Raw genomic sequence first — 16,180 nt, 5'->3', positions numbered from 1 at the left:
TAAAAACAAAAAAATGCGGTGTCCTCCGACGATACTGTCTCACATAGTTTGTAATGTGTGGTGGTGCTTTTTTTTTTTTTTTTTTTTTTTTTTTATAATTTGAGGAGACATTTTTAGATGACAAACAAATGCGGTGGTCCAAAACTAAAGTGAGCTAAGTTTGCTCATTTTGTGCTTTTAGTTATGTTTGCGTTTTTAATCCAATTGAACCCGAGCACACCCAGCTGATCTATTGCTCAAGTTTGAATGGTATTTTATTTAAAAAAAAGTTTCACCGTTTACGTTTGAGTTGGCTAGTGGTGCGTGCGTGCGTGTGTTTGTGTGTATGTATGCTGGGGAGGGGGGCATGCTGTCCTCGTTTACTAGACAGTAGCTGACCAATGCAGCAATCGTAGCAGCTCACACCCGCAGTTAGGACATCTCTCAGCATGAACATGTTAGATATTTTGGATGTAAAGTGAAATGTTAGTAGCACTGATCATTTAACACCCCTTGTTTAACATTTTCAAATATGAGCAGTTAATAAAAGTTTATGACACATTCAGGTGTGCTTGTCTCATGATTAATGCATTGTATCCCGTTCTAAAGTGCAGTCAGGAAGGTTAGATCTCTATCCAAATCGAGTTGGATGGCTGTGTTTTGAGGATGAGGAAGCCGTCACTCTGACGACGCCTCCCGTCCCCTAGCTGTCAGGAGCGCCCAACAACTTGTCACTCGTTGAGTAGCCCACCTGCTGCGCGTATACTATCGCGCGCAAGCACCTGCCAGTCAGATAAGGTCCAGCGGGATGTTCAGACCTGGTCGAAGCCTCTTTGAAGTGTCAAGTTCAGAGGAATGTTTTACCAAGAAGGAATAATGAAATCGATCACGTTCCAAGGGTAGGAATGGTGTGCAGGAATACACTGGCATGTTACACATCACCTTTGTCATTTGGTTTAATAGTTTCATATACATGACCCAGGAGGGACCTTTTTATACTAAATTATTCATGCCATGTTGAAGTTCATATTCAGTCAGTATGCCCTGAACTACTTATGACAGATGTATTATACATGTAAAAAAAAAAAAATACTGTAAGACTAACCAAAGAGTTAACCATAGACTTCATAATATATTGACGGGGCGCGGGGCTGATTAATAGGGGCCTATCTGCGTCAAAGCTGACCGGGCGCGGGGCCGATTAAGCTGACCGAGTGGAAACAAAGACCTTTTTACTAGAGGTGTGCACAATTTCCGATTCTTAGATAATTCGCGATTCGGCCGTGGAAGATTCGAGAACGATTCACAAACATCCAAATTCCGATTATTGAAATATGCCAAGTAAAGCGGAAGTACAACACACTCAGCGCGCCGCGCGGTCTTCAGGGCGCAACGAGGAAGAACGCAGCGAGAGTAGCTAAACATCATGCTTCTCATTACCCGGCCCCTCGGGTAATGCCAATGCTCAACTCACGGCTCTAGCTCAACTCATGCCACGAGATAAAAAAACACAACAACATACCTGACTGCTGCCGAAAAGCTGCTACAAAGTACGTCATCCACATAATGTAATGGTAGATATCATTTATATAGGACTAGATGCACCATTGATTCGGTAGCGTGAGCAGCACATCTACAAAAAGCTAGATGCGGCCGTTAGTAAACGGCCGTCATCTTAAAGCAGTACACTTCCCTGCAAGGCTGTTGTAGCGAACCTTCCAAGCAAACCTAATTAACTTTTTATCTAAAATACAGTGGTACCTCTACATACGATCACTTCGACACACGATCTTTTCGACATCCGACGTAAAATTTGAGCCGCCATTTGTTTCTACATCCGACGAGTTGCTCGAAATACGACGACATGACAGCACTGCAAACGAACGCACGGTGAATTTTCTTGTGTGAGAAATCAACACAGTTTTCAAAAAAAGTTGATACAGTTGGAGAAACAAGGAAAAAAGTGATGCTTACCTTTGAAATGAAGATGCAAGTTATAGAAAAATATGAGCTTGGGGTGCGCGTCTCTGAACTGGCTCAACAATACAGCTCCATGGTCCTCTTCCGACCACCGTTCGCCACTATTTATAAGTTAAGGTGACAATTATTATTGTGGTAACATTGCCAAGGAAATCGCCAGCTTCGTCACGTTTTTATCATTTATTTAAGAACTTATCCAACACAAAACGCCCATTGTCTTAAGCAGTTGACTGCTCTCAAGAAAACGAAAGTATTATCTCTACCGCACCGACCTATCTCACTGAGACGTCAGCTTCGCGGTGCGTTCAGGGACAGTAAAAAGTGTCCGCCATATTAGAATCCGATTCGTTACATTATTTACAGGAATAATTATTAATTATTATTCTTATTATTATATTATTCTGAATGATTTATTTATAACTTATTTGTTTTTCTATGTTTAATTGCCATTTGTAACAGTGCCAGCAGTATTTATTAAGAATTTAGTGTATGTTTTTAGGCTTTGGAACGAATTAATGGAATTATAATGTATTCCTATGGGAAAATACTGCTCGACATACGACCATTTCGACTTACAAACAAGGTCCTGGAACGAATTAAATTCGTATGTAGAGGTACCACTGTACTCCTAAATCGGTAAAATATTGACTTGAATCTATCTTTAAAATAGTTTTAAAACTTTCACATGTCAAAAGTAGACAAAAGGGAAATTATGGAATAACGGGAGCAATTTTAACTTTAACAGTTGATTCACAACATTAATTGAATGTAGTTTAAAGCTGCTGTTACAGAATGGGGACTGGAGTTTTTTATTTACTGTTATTTTTGTATATTTGTTTACTGCTATATGTTAACTTGATACTGAAATAGTAGTTTGGTTTAGCCTGAGAGGATTTTTGAACAATTTTGGAACTAATGTACAAAACATTTAACTTAAAAAAAAAAAAAAAAAAAAAGAGGGGGGGTGCATCAATAATCGTTTTATAATCGAATCGGAGCCTCTGAATCGTAATCGAATCGTTAGGTGCCCAAAGATTCCCAGCTCTACTTTTTACGTTAAAAATTCTTGTGAATAAATGCTTAAATCCCTGAATTCTTAATAGATTTGGACCTAAAACTGTCTCGATTCTTGGTTAAAAGCAAAAAAAGGGCAGTTAGCATTTATTTTACATATATATGTCGAATATGCTGCTAGTCTTCAAGCCACTGTGGCGCCAACTTATCACCGCAAAGAGCGTTTTACGTTGAAAATTCTCGTGAATAAATGCGTAAATCTCTGAATTCTTTATAGATATGGACATAAAATGGTCTCATGGCAGGCCATGAGGTAAATACTGTGAATTTGAAAAACAACACTTTAGATAGTGGTATTGTGGAAATAACGAGTGAATTTGTTTTTATTCATTTTAATTTTATGAATTTTATTAATGTTATTAATAAATGTATTCATAAAATAATATAAAAATAATAATAATAATGAATCATAATCAAAATATATGTCACGTAAGCCACTTGTATATGGCGGAAAACACTCAGGTGACTCCGCTCTGAGACCCCCAATTTGTCAAATTTCAAAATTGTCCTATATGCATGTATGATACATCAATGGAAAGCTTAAAATCTGAATTTTCTAGGGGATGAAAAATTTTGAACAGGAGGGCATTTAAAAAAATTAATAAACAGCGAAACCCTAACCGTAGGTAAGAGCTTTAGAGAGTATAATTAAAGACGCCATGATTTTAACGCGATATTATTTGCATACTTGTTTCAGTTCAAAAACTCCATGTAGCATGTATCACTGAGTGTCAAGACACAGCTGTGAATGGCCACAGCCGGATTTTGGGGGGATTTTGTGGGTGAAACATGGTAATATAACAAGGTTCGCGATGCAGAAATCACAGACATCAAAGAGTGGTCGAGATTTTCATATATTTACCCTTTAATTTTTTTTTTGTCTTCTTTGTTTGGAACAATTATTTTATCTAAAATATCAGGGGAAATGCGACAGTAACAAAAAAAATACAATTAATCGATAGTTATGAGGTAGATATCCGTTACTTATTTACAATATTTTTTTTTTCATTGTGACGTAATTTGTTTAAAAGATCCGAGTGAACAATTTTTTAAAGTACTTTTAAAAAAAAACTAAATATTAGACATCAATTAATGATTCTAAGCTAAAAATTACAGACATTTCGAATAATAATTATAGTTACTCAGCTTCTTTTTATGGCTAGGTTGAAACAAAAGCGGTTGCACCGTGTCTGTAAACGGGGGTCTTCAGGGTAAAACGGACAAATTAAAAATAGTTCAGTGGCTTAATGTGCTATGAAACTGCTATGGCAGCATAGAGACATTGTTCTATCAAACACAACAGTTCTTTTGGCCTAAAATACAGCAGTTTATTATAAAGAAGGGTGCAAGAGCAGGGAACTGCTTTTTTAGCCATGTCTGTGTTTTCCGCCATATGAAAAGCTAATATTGTGCCTTACACCTTACTTATATGGTGGACGCTAGGTTTTTAATTAATTTTTAGTGAAATTGTCTTTTTTAATTACAAAAAAATAGTCACTAGTCTAATAACCAAAAAATAGTCACGTGTCTCATAAAGGGTTAAACTCGTAATCTTCCTCGGCAAAAAACTGAAAAACCGAGCGAACGTAAAAGCCTCATAGCAAACCCAAACCAACACTTCTTCTCATTGGCTGCAATAATGTAACATGACAAAAAAATTGTTTATGGATTAATTAAACCACTGTTCATTGATTAATTAAGCCCCCCCGCCCCCATAAACACAACACAAGCAAAATTGGTCGTCCTCCAAAACAAATTTACTTTTTTAATACATCAGAGAAACGTAGAGGACGTGTGGAGTGAATGTGGCTGGAAATATATGACGTCACACTCACACGTGTTACCGAGTGTTGATTATTGTATTCACACGTGACGAAGCCAAACCTCAGCGGCTGAGTTACACGAAGTTTAAAAAAAAAACAAAAACAAAAAAAACATGCACAATGTGTTAATACGGAAATTCCAAAGGCGAAAAATTTGAGAACGAGACAAACTAGAAATTTAAGAGAAGAAAAAAGCCAGTGTGAACGAGGTGACTTGAACTTACCGTAGACGGACCGCCACCAAACTACGAGACCAGTGAGGCCCAGAAAGATGAAGACGCCTCCCATGACCGTCTCCCACTCCGCGGTGGGCTGCTTCATCTCTGGGTAAGTCTGACGGAACATCAGGCGGTACACTGCGGCACGTATAGACAAAGACAAGGACGCATTAATGACAAACTCGTTAGTTCCCATTGACGGTTTTAGACGTCCAATACATTTGAATCGGGTGTTCAGATCAATAGGGCCTCTATCGCCAGTCAATGGCACTGAAATTAGGCCCTTAGACAGTAAAATTAAAAGTCATCTTTGTCGCTATTTGTTAAGGCTCACTGTTGATGGCCCATTTCATTTGATTCAGTTAACTTGTAGGGTAAAATGTGAGAAATTATTTGACACAATGATAAAGCCCATTGTTTTTTTGTGATCCATATTAGGATCAGTTGCAGTGGATAAGTGTTTTAAGCAGTATCTGAGTTTATTTATTTATTTTTTTGAATCAAATGTTCAGATTCCTTGACATGAACTTCATGTAATTGACATTTGACCTGACAACTTCATCTTTGAGATAATTTAGGCAGTCTAGCTCAGGGCTCAGTATACTTACATAATGAAAGAGCTGCTTTAACAGTCTTCCAGCATTTATATATACATATAAACCAGATATATATACATATATATATATATATATATATGTATATGTCAGGGGTCGCGTTAACCGAATATTTTCCGTCGTTGACCGGTTTTTTAAAACGGTGACGGAAAAAAATGAAGTCCATCTGTCATTTTGACAGATTGCAATTCACACCCCAGACCACAGGGCGGCGAGTGAGCATATTAATTTAGCTATTGTCTCTCTTGATGCATGACGTCGTTGGCCTTACTCGGAAAAATGTCAAGGCAACTGAGTGTCCGAAGTTTCTTCAAAAAGCCCCAAAACGACGATGGTGTTGATAAAAGAGGTGAAAAAAGAGGGACTGATGCAGTGGAGGATGAAGGACAGCCTCTGCAGCAATCCCACTTGAGACATTTGATTATGCACAAGCGGGCACGCAATGGCGTACCGCACGCAGGCTATTTTTAGACCGTGACGTCGCATCGTAAAGCGGAAGTAAAGCCGAAGTGGGACATTATAGACCCACCCTCGCATAGACCCAACGTAAAAAGTGCTACTTTTCTCCGGTAATCTTTCAAAAAGGAACTTGCCGATCACGCATTGCTTTTTTGGAACTTGTAGAAACGACTCTAGACATTATGACACATGAAGGATGTTTTCTTCATACGTTTCCGGAACCAAAAACTAGGGAGGAAAAAATGTGAAGACTGAATCAACTTGCGCAGACTTTAACAACAGCTCGGCGAATTCATTCACGTTTCATATGCAGTAAACATTATGTTGGGTTGGCATGGTCTTTCAGAGGACAAAGAGGTAAGCCATTTTTATATTTTTAACTTATTTTTTTAGCGTAACGTTGTGCCGTACTGCTTCTGTCTGACAATGAATGACCTGAAAAGAATTACAAAATGGTATTTGACTGCCACTGTTACCGTTTCTGTTATATATATAAAAAAAAACAACTTTAGTAAGGGGGAAGTGTAAAAAAATGATAGGATTAAGATATGTTATCAATGAAAAAATTACGGTGTGGATTCTCTGTTAAGCTTGTTCGGACAGAATATTAATTAAAAATGAATGAAAATTAAATACTAGTGAATATGTCATTATTATCATTTTAAAAATTTAAGTGACTGGTAAAAATAGATTATGACCGGATTTTTATGACCCTGTCAGTCAAACTGACAGACAACGAAAAAGTCTAGTGGAACCTCTGAGATATATATATATATATGTATGTATATATGTATATACTCACTCACCGGCCACTTTATTAGGTACACCATGCTAGTAACGGGTTGGGCCCCCTTTTGCCTTCAGAACTGCCTCAATTCTTCGTGACATAGATTGAACAAGGTGCTGGCAGCATTCCTCAGAGAGTTTGGTCCATATTGACATGATGGCATCACACAGTTGGTGCAGATTTGTCTGCTGCACATCCATGATGCGAATCTCCCATTCCACCACATCCCAAAGATGCTCTATTGGACTGAGATCTGGTGACTGTGGAGGCCATTTGAGTACACTGAACTCATTGTCATGTTCAAGAAACCAGTCTGAGATTATTCCAGCTTTATGACATGGCGCATTATCCTGCTGAAAGTAGCCATCAGAAGTTGGGTACATTGTGGTCATAAAGGGATGGACTTGGTCAGCAACAATACTCAGGTAGGCTGTGTCGTTCCAATGATGCTCAATTGGTACCAAGGGGCCCAGAGAGTTCCAAGAAAATATTCCCCACACCATTGCACTACCAGCCTGAACTGTTGATAGGGAGGCAGGGAAGGCAGGATGGATCCACGGTTTCATGTTGTTGACGCCAAATTCTGCCCTACCATCCGAATGTCGCAGCAGAAATCCAGACTCATCAGACCAGGCAACGTTTTTCCAATCTTCTATTGTCCAATTTCGATGAGCTTGTGCAAATTGTAGCCTCAGTTTCCTGTTTTTAGCTGAAAGGAGTGGCACTCGGCATGGTCTTCTGCTGCTGTAGCCCATCTGCCTCAAAGTTCGACGTACTGTAGGTTCAGAGATGCTCTTCTGCATACCTTATTTTTAACGGGTGGTTATTTGAGTCACTGTTGTCTTTCTATCAGCTCGAACCAGTCTGGCCATTCTCCTCTGACCTCTGGCATCAACAAGGCATTTCCACCCACAGAACTGCTGCTCACTTGATATTTTTTCTTTTTCGGACCATTCTCTGTAAACCCTAGAGATGGTTGTGCGTGAAAATCCCAGGAGATCAGCAGTTTTCTGAAATACTCAGACCAGCCCTTCTGGCACCAACAACCAGGCCACGTTCAAAGTCACTCAAATCACCTTTCTTCCCCATACTGATGCTCGGTTTGAACTTTGGGAGATTGTCATAACCCATGTCAACATGTCTAAATGCACTGAGTTGCCGCCATGTGATTGGCTGATTAGAAATTAAGTGTTAACGAGCAGTTGGACAGGTGTACCTAATAAAGTGGCCGGTGAGTGAATATTTAAATGCTAGTTTGACATTTGGAGGGGTATGGCGACTACTGAAAACTATGTAAACTTTTACGCAGAAGGGAACTTTCCCATGTGGAGTGACAGTTTCATGTTTAGCATTAACACGAGAAATCGACTTTTACATTGAAATTCAAGATTAATTAGGGTTTTCTTTTTTCACAACAAGAATATTCTATTTTCCACTCTTCTTTACTGTTGTACTTTCTAACGCGTATATATGTATGTGTGTGTACAGATTCCTTATTTTATAGACTGTTTGACCTGAAACACAAATAAATTACGTTTAACAAATACTTCCCTCTTTACTCAAATTTTGAATATAGCCTCTAATTTTTGTAAAACCAAACCTGTACCTTTTTAGAGGCATTTTTCATTTAGTGTGGACCCAAGCAACATAAATAAAATCATTACAAGACAGGAACAAAATTGTATTATTTTCTGTAACGTGTTGTAATGTACAGTGCCTTGCAAAAGTATTCGGCCCCCTTGAACCTTGCAACCTTTCGCCACATTTCAGGCTTCAAACAAAGATATAAAATTTTAATTTTTTGTCAAGAATCAACAACAAGTGGGACACAATCGTGAAGTGGAACAAAATTTATTGGATAATTTAAACTTTTTTAACAAATAAAAAACTGAAAAGTGGGGCGTGCAATATTATTTGGCCCCCTTGCGTTAATACTTTGTAGCGCCACCTTTTGCTCCAATTACAGCTGCAATTCGCTTGGTGAATGTTTCTATCAGTTTTGCACATCGAGAGACTGACATTCTTGCCCATTCTTCCTTGCAAAACAGCTCGAGCTCAGTGAGGTTGGATGGAGAGTGTTTGTGAACAGCAGTCTTCAGCTCTTTCCACAGATTCTCGATTGGATTCAGGTCTGGACTTTGACTTGGCCATTCTAACACCTGGCTACGTTTATTTTTTAACCATTCCATTGTAGATTTGGCTTTGTTTTGGATCATTGTCCTGTTGGAAGATAAATCTCCGTCCCAGTCTCAGGTCTTGTGCAGATACCAACAGGTTTTCTTCCAGAATGTTCCTGTATTTGGCTGCATCCATCTTCCCGTCAATTTTAACCATCTTCCCTGTCCCTGCTGAAGAAAAGCAGGCCCAAACCATGATGCTGCCACCACCATGTTTGACAGTGGGGATGGTGTGTTCAGGGTGATGAGCTGTGTTGCTTTTACGCCAAACATATCGTTTTGCATTGTGGCCAAAAAGTTCAATTTTGGTTTCATCTGACCAGAGCAGCTTCTTCCACATGTTTGGTGTGTCTCCCAGGTGGCTTGTGGCAAACTTTAAACAAGACTTTTATGGATATCTTTGAGAAATGGCTTTCTTCTTGCCACTCTTCCATAAAGGCCAGATTTGTGCAGTGTACGACTGATTGTTGTCCTATGGACAGACTCTCCCACCTCAGCTGTAGATCTCTGCAGTTCATCCAGAGTGATCATGGGCCTCTTGGCTGCATCTCTGATCAGTTTTCTCCTTGTTTGAGAAGAAAGTTTGGAAGGACGGCCGGGTCTTGGTCGATTTGCAATGGTCTGATGCTCCTTCCATTTCAATATGATGGCTTGCACAGTGCTCCTTGAGATGTTTAAAGCTTGGGAAATCTTTTTCTATCCAAATCCGGCTTTAAACTTCTCCACAACAGTATCTCGGACCTGCCTGGTGTGTTCCTTGGTTTTGATAATGCTCTCTGCACTTTAAACAGAACCCTGAGACTATCACAGAGCAGGTGCATTTATACGGAGACTTGATTACACAAATTTGGATTCTATTTATCATCATCGGTCATTTAGGACAACATTGAATCATTCAGAGATCCTCACTGAACTTCTGGAGTGAGTTTTCTGCACTGAAAGTAAAGGGGCCGAATAATATTGCACACCCCACTTTTCAGTTTTTTATTTGTTAAAAAAGTTTCAATAATCCAATAAATGTTGTTCCACTTCACGATTGTGTCCCACTTGTTGTTGATTCTTGACAAAAAAATTAAATTTCATATCTTTATGTTTGAAGCCTGAAATGTGGCGAAAGGTTGCAAGATTCAAGGGGGCCGAATACTTTTGCAAGGCACTGTATGACAATAACTTATTACCCTTTGATAAAAACATTTTTTTATCGAACAATTGGTGAAATTGGTGTCAAGGTTCATTGTTTACACCTAACATTTTATAGATCAGTGGCCTGTGATGGTTGGTTGTGCAGCATGGTTTCCCCAAAGAACAAGAGCAGCAGAAAAAATGGATAGCAAAGGTCAGCCGTCAAAACATGAAATAATTTTTTTTTTTTTTGGTATGTTTTTTGCTATTTGAAAAATGGGCTTCGTGCGCACAGCCCACTGGCACCGGCAGCAGTCCCCAGCAGGAGCGGATCATGTGGCCTAAAAAAAAAACAACATAAAATTAGTTTTCTGTTATAAATTTGTGTTTATTGTTTGTTGACATCACTTTTCAATCTATACAGATCTCTAAAATATAATAATGTCAAACATTTTGGTGTAAAGAATACAGGTTGTCATGCATTGAGTTGGTACTCTTCCATGAGGGTGACACCTTAGTTCAAAGCTTACAAAATCGAGCTAATTAGCACGTGAAAGCCAGTCGTCTACCAATACTCACAAATATAGATGAGTGTCAACGTCCCAGTTAGCTCAAAAACTAGGAGAAAATCGCTTGTCACCAATATAAAATATATGTATAATTACGTCACGCACATACAAATAAAGCTCAACATATACACCATAAAGCGCCTCTGATAGAATACAGACTGTTGAAAATTTAAAAGGGACCGTTTTTATCATCAACTTACCTCCGAATATACTTGACAGCCAGCCATTTGTATGAATGCGGTCCGCCTTCATCGAAGCCATGTTTGGAACTACCCGAGGCTCCGTAACCCGGAAAACGCGAAAGTAAAATCGTATAATGCATCGTGAATGCATCCCTATTATACGGCTTTGGCGTACAGTACATGAACACTGTTACTCTCCAAACACATAAAAATTAGTGAAGAAAATACACTACTTATGGTTTCTGTACCGGTTCAATCTATCGCTATCTTTTTCTGTCTAAGACTTAGACGAAGCCAGCTCAATAGCCACTCAATAGCCGCGCAAACTACAGTGTAGCCAATGCGTGATGAGTAGGCGGGACAATCTGTGATACTCACATTTGATTGGCTAAGATAATACTGGCATTCAAATTCGGCTGTGTCGCTTACATCCGGAAAATATTGTGCTTTCTTTTTAAGTGTTGCTTCACTTTTACACATATGAAAAACTACAATAAAGATTTTTTGCCACTGGGGTGCACATGCTCAAGGTCTTGTCTATCCCTTTAGTATACTGTGGAATTCATATGTGGCTGACAAATAATTATAATTTATTTTCTAGTTTCTTTAAAAAAGACACCCCAGTCTACTAGGGATGTCCTGATGCGATCACGTGATCGGAAATCGGGCCATTCGCGCCATTTTCTGAGGATCAGAATCGAGTGAAAAGGATTGGGTTTTTAATTTGAAAAATACACATTTATGTTTTTCTGCTTAATGTTCGTACAGCCTCTCTCCCTCCTGCTGCTTTTCTTGGTCAGCAGTGCACTGGAGTTTGCTTGTTGAAGGTAACGATGATTAACTGGCGTTGAAGCTTTGATCTTGCCAGAAAAGCTTGATAGCGCTACCTTCAAGGATACCGAATGTGTCAATCATCGTTTAGCTTGTTAAACTCTAGCGGTAGTGTGCAGTGGCAACTCATGGTGTGTGTGTGTAAGTGAGCGGCTGTTCTCAGCATCGTGAGCGGATTTCAGTGGACTTCGGGCCTCGGTGTCGGCAAATTCTCAAAATCATGTGACTTGGACTCTGGTGCAAAAATATTTGATTGGGACATCCCTTCAATTTAGACTTTTGCTTCGGGCACAAAATCACCCAGGTCCTTTCCTGCTTGTAAGACTTTACTAATGTAAAATATGTGTTTTGGCTAAACGGAGGATGGGAAAGACTGTCCCAGAATACGTAAACAAGGAGTGTTTCAACAAACAATCATCTGTAGATGAGGTTTAAAAGAGAAACAAAAAATGTGTCTAAAATATTATAGTTTTATATTAAAATCCCAATCATAATTTATATTTTTATGTTATTTCGGATTCTTTTAAATTCTTCACTGCCAATCATGAGCTAGACCTTTAATAGCATCATCTAATGAAGTTTACCACCTTGTTTTCTACATTGCAAAGCCAGGCAGGTTATAAAGATGGCCCTGAGGAGCAGGTGTTCGATGTGTTCCCTAACACACCTGCTACCTCAAACAAGCGGACTCAAGTATGATACTGTACCGTGACCATGACTCGCCATGGTGGCGCTGCTGGGGGTCATGACTGCTGCCAATTGTTTTCCTAGGAACCTTGTTCCTACTACACGCCCCCCTGCTGCTGCTGCCCTCGCAGTCAAACTGAGCACCTGTAAACAAAGTGCATGAACAGTTGCATTAACAAGCAACATTAATAGAGCAATACTCCACTTCTACAGTTTTTACATGTGTTTCTCCTCCAATGACATTGTGTGATTTACTACATTTAAATTCATTACTTTCGGATTTTTGTTTTGATACTATTTCAAGGCCATTAGGAGCTAAAAAAAAAAACACATGTAATTGGTGAGCAGCCTGAAAGGTTTGCAGGGGCCAAAAGATGTCATCAATTGGCTCCAAAGCATTATTATGTTTCGTACGTTTTAAAATTATTTCTTTACATAATGCACAAAAAATAGAATTGTGTTGAAGATCAATTAATAAAATACAATGATTTGCAAATCACATTCAACCTGTATTTAACTAAATACACTACAAACACATATTTCATGTCAAAACTGATTAACTTTATAGAAAATAATCTTTAAATTTTAATTTTATGGCTGACAGTTTCCAAAAGAGGGCCATATTTACCAATGCGTTGTATTACAATTTTTTTAAGCAGCATTAGGTAAACATTTAGGAAGTGAGGACTTTTGTGAGAGTGCATTAGATTAAATGTGCCGTTTCTCTAGTGAATGGAAGCTCTGGATATGATGTTGTTCAGGGTGAACAGGTCATGTTTGCTTTGCTTTTGCTCAATATTATTGTTGAGGTGGTTGCAGCTCAACGTTGCATTCGTAGGAAGAATTGACAGAGAATAAGTTGTCTTTTAGCCAAAACTTGGCGTGTTTAATTTCTACTGACATGCGGATACATCCTCTCTCATTGCTGTCTTCACAGGCAATCCCACAAATCAAAGTCATCAAAGTCAAACAAGAAGAAGTAATAAAAGTAGCACTTTAGACAATTAAGTCCCATCCTGCCATCTTGTGGCGAAAAGATAATATGTCAATATTAACAAGCAATAGGAACATTATTTCAACATCAACTGAGGACACATTTATGAATACAAAACATTTCCTCCACCATTTCTCTCAACAATTATTGTATTTCATTTTATGAACAGAGCAACCACCTTAAGATCACCTTTGCGTCAAGAAGCAAAAAACACATTTTCTTCCCAAATAGGTTTGATCTTTTCACCTGTTGCTGGCAACACACATTGGAAGTGAAAATGGTGGAAACTGGTATGTTGTCAAATTCAAAGTACAAGCTGACCTCCAATTACTTTGCTCAAGGGCAACAGTAGCATGTCTGCAGAGGAAAACTAAATTTGAAGTTCCAATTATGGAAAGATGTACAAATGAATGTTCCACGCAATTGCAGCGGGCAGTGACTGTCTCTCAACCGGGGACTTTGATGCAGATTAATTCCCTGCATTGTTTGCCATCATGGCTGCACGTACACCACTCTCTCCAGGAGAGGGCTGGAGTTGAGGAAGAGAGGATATTTTATTTCCCTCAATTTTGTTGTGGAGTACTTGGTCAAGGAAATGATTATTATTGTGGCTACTCACCATTGTGGTGGTGCAGATTCTCCGAGGAAAAAGCTTGCTCTACTTCAGTGTCGTATCTGCTTGGATATCAGGGACACATGACAGGGAAGCAGTTAGTGGGTGGGTCACAAATGCAGCATGGATGGGGCAAAGTTACAGAGGGAGTAGAAAAGAAATGATTCATAATAACTTAATAAGAGTATGCATGTGACAAATTTGAAATGATGTGAAGTAGATATAACTGGATGCAAAAATGTAGAAACATTTTGTTTTTGCACTGCTGGGACTGTGCAGGAGGTTTAGGGTTACATAAGGACACAAGGAGTTGGTTCACTGCGTTTTTGTTTTTTTTAAACCTATTTTGGTATTTTCTATATTACATGTGCAGTCATAGTTGATGGAAAAAATACTCTCAACAGTTGACTATGCTTCAACGCTTGCTTTATTATTTTTTTTCAGAGGTCTGGCCTCCAGCCCAGAGGCGGAATGCCTAAAATGTGTGTGGGTGTGTGTCTGTGGGGCTAGTTAACCAACAGCAGCACAGCCTGAGCAATAAAAGGGAGGAGACTCACTTGGGTCAGACAAGGACGGGTACTGAATTCTATATTATAGCAACTTGAACCAGGCAGACAGGTCCAGCGTTTTAGGCATATTTGTACTAAAAACTAAAATCACAATTTATATAAAAGCATAGCAGTTGTGGTAAGAGTGTAAAAAAATGATTTTTACATACATACACACTACCATTCAAAAGTTTGGGGTCTAAGCGACCCCAAACTTTTGAACCGCAATGTACATAATGAAAAATCCCGTTTGATACACTACGGTTTAAAGGTTTGGTGTCGCTTAGACCCCAAACTTTTGAACGGTAGTGTATTTTTGAATTTATTTAGAATTCTTCAATGGCAGGGGAAGGGGTCATAAGGCAGCAGTTACAATGTGGTTTAGTTTGAAGCTGTGTTTTTGGCAGCCATTTTAATTTTCGTTCTAGTCTTTTGGACGAAAATACTTATTAGTCTTAGTCATATTTTAGTCATTTCAAACTGTGTTCGTCTTCGTCTAGTGTTAGTCAATGAAAACGCAGACAAATTTCGTGTAGTTTTAGTTGACAATTCTCAAAATGTTTTCGTCTATAAACAAGTTTTAGTCCATGAATAAATAAAAAGGTCTCCAACAATTTCGAATGAACATGTTAGACGAGCACATAACTGTAGACCATTTTCACCATTTTCATGATAATAATACACAATCAGGAAAACAGTACATTATTTGCAATTAATTAAACTCCCCTGGACGCCACAAACTGTATGTAAAATGTTTTCCAAGAGTTTATAAAGAGAAGTCACTGCACTAAATGCTGATGCGAACGCTATGCTAACGCTACAACTTAGCGTGTGTGATGATCACTCAGCACAGACTTTTAAAGGCTAAAGCAACATGGCATAGCCAAGATAAGAAAACAAAAGTTACCAAGCAGCACCTAAGACATGTTTCCAAAAGGAGTCAGGAAGGGGCTCACACTAAAGCCTTTGTGTGGGGCCAGGGGGGTTAGCGCAGCACGTCACATGAGTGACACGGCCAAACACTGCTAAATGCGTTCTAACTACACATACAAGAAGAAAATATGACACATTGTGAATTTATGACGGAAACTATGGCGAATTTTCATCTCATACTCGTGTCGTCAGACGACAACTGACATCTATCTCGTTATGTTTTAGTCTCCCAAGACGCGTTTTCAGCATCGTCATGAAAAAATTGTTAGGTGACAAAATATTTTCGTTATTGTCATCGTTGACGAAAACAACACTGGTCTGAAGGAACCAGGCTTTCAAGGAATGCGCAATGCAGCTTCAAATCTTAAGATAAACTAAAATTATCTCCTGTTATTTGACTGAAATAAGAAATGCTTGTTAAGAATCTTAGTTGAAGAAAAGATAGACTTCTGAAGAGTAACTGTTGCTGATCTGCAAACCACAATGCTATTTGCCATTTTTTGTTACGAATAATATTTAAAACCCGTTCTTGGGTGCGGAAAACGTTGATTTTAGGTGAGTTTTGCCGTCGTTTGTTTTTTCATGACAAT

General features: G+C 38.8%; 1 protein-coding gene across 4 annotated transcripts in view; it reads left to right on the top strand.

Moving 5' to 3' along the window:
• The first annotated feature begins 754 nt into the window (after positions 1–754).
• wu:fa11c10 (protein FAM110B) overlaps positions 755–16,180 on the top strand; it is a 93,559-nt gene continuing 78,133 nt past the window's right edge. For all 4 annotated transcript variants that reach the window (XM_057830522.1, XM_057830517.1, XM_057830519.1 and 1 more), the window contains exon 1: positions 755–5,183. The gene's annotated coding sequence lies outside the window, so the exon portion shown is untranslated. The remainder of the gene's footprint in view (positions 5,184–16,180) is intronic.

Source organism: Corythoichthys intestinalis, chromosome 2 (genome assembly GCF_030265065.1).
Source record: "Corythoichthys intestinalis isolate RoL2023-P3 chromosome 2, ASM3026506v1, whole genome shotgun sequence".
Taxonomy (NCBI): domain Eukaryota; kingdom Metazoa; phylum Chordata; class Actinopteri; order Syngnathiformes; family Syngnathidae; genus Corythoichthys; species Corythoichthys intestinalis.
This window is presented reverse-complemented; position numbering and strand designations above follow the sequence as displayed.